Source organism: Haliaeetus leucocephalus, unplaced genomic scaffold, assembly GCF_000737465.1.
Source record: "Haliaeetus leucocephalus isolate CR32 unplaced genomic scaffold, Haliaeetus_leucocephalus-4.0 Scaffold696, whole genome shotgun sequence".
In the NCBI taxonomy this organism is placed as follows: Eukaryota; Metazoa; Chordata; class Aves; order Accipitriformes; family Accipitridae; genus Haliaeetus; species Haliaeetus leucocephalus.
In genome coordinates, this window is record NW_010973132.1 from 2,130,791 (window position 1) to 2,132,238 (window position 1,448).

A 1,448-nucleotide genomic window follows, 5' to 3' on the forward strand; every position below is an offset into this window, starting at 1 on the left:
TTAACAGTATTCTGTAATCAAACTGAATAGTTCCTTTGTCTCAGTTCACTTTAGAAAAATAAAGCAGGCTTGAAACAAGTTTGTCGTACAACTTTTTATTTGGAAATTGAGTCCGTGTTTCATTTGGTCTGCTAGGAGATGCTGGCAGTGGACTGAGCCCCTCTCCAGCACTGGAACTCACATCATTCATCCGGAGCAAGATTCTTCCAAGCAGTGATGTGTTATCACACATCAGTGACGTACGGTGTGGAACGTGCAGGCTCTTCTAAGCCAGAGATGGCTCAAGAGCACTTACATTATATTTCCACAACTGAAATAATCTGGATCCGTCCAGTCCTATTAGGAGAGGGAGAGAGAAAATGACCTTATATCAAGTAAAGGAAGGAGGTGAGGAAGAGGAGGTAGGATGTGAAGTCTTCAAGTCTGGGACGTAGAAGAGCAGTTGAGTGTCTCTGTGCAGGATACAAACTAATTGCTAAAGGCACCCTTCTCATTAAGAGGCTGAGCTGCATTCTCAGCCTCTTCTGAGAGGTAAATCTCTGGCTGGAACTGTACCGTAATGGAGTGAGGATTTTCAGACGGGGACTTGACAGTAACTGCATCCGTGCCACTACATTAAGTTGCAAAACCTTCCTGGGTAAGCATGGCTGCAGCTTTCCCCTGTTCTCTTTTGGGAACAGCATAAAAAAAAGAAACAGATTGGAATGGAGTCATCAGTCATTGATGCACAAGATTGAAAATGACAATTTTCTTAAAGGAGAAAAAAGATAATTTTTTCTTTAAGTGATCTGCATCATGCTGCTGGGTGCTAGCAGTCCAGTTTTCCAAGCTTGGTAGCGACAAAATCATGTAAACTTCTTAAATGACGTTAAGTGCTGGTTGTAGTTAGGGAAGTAAGTACTGTAACTACTCGGGGCAACTCTGTAGTGAAGTTCTACCGGGGCGGTAGCAACGGTCTTATTTTTATTTCCTAGTCCTTGTGGTACCTACTGCGTGCTAGGATGACACAGAGCTTAGTCATGAAGTACAAATCTCCAGGCCGTAAGTGATCTGGATTAATCACTCGTTTAAGGATTTACTGTAAATACACAACTTAACGGGTTCTCAACAGCCGTGTCGACACTGCGACGTGTCCCCGCAGTTAACTTCCAGGCCCGTTTTGCCCTCAGCTCCTGCGATGCGATTCTTCACAAGCGACGAAGGGAACGCGGTAAAATAAAAGAAAAGAAAAAAAAAAGCCCGTCGCTCCACCACTTCCCCCCTTTCCGCCCGCCTTGCTGTTAAGCGTGACGGTGCCCCGCTTCCAGCTCCCCGCGGGGGAGGCCGGGCCGGGCACAGGCCGCCTTCTGCCTGCTTTGGAGGGAGGGGAAGCCTCGCTGCCCGCCCGCTCGGCCCCCGGGAAGGCAGAGAGGCGCCTGGCCGGCCCTCGGCCCCGGGGTGGCGGAGGA

At 48.2% G+C, this 1,448-nt stretch overlaps 1 protein-coding gene across 1 annotated transcript in view; it reads left to right on the plus strand.

The window, feature by feature from the left end:
* Positions 1–219: 219 nt before the first annotated feature.
* Positions 220–1,448, plus strand: part of INO80 (INO80 complex subunit) — a 71,548-nt gene continuing 70,319 nt past the window's right edge. Inside the window, exon 1 of the mRNA XM_010580083.1 lies at positions 220–239. The gene's annotated coding sequence lies outside the window, so the exon portion shown is untranslated. The remainder of the gene's footprint in view (positions 240–1,448) is intronic.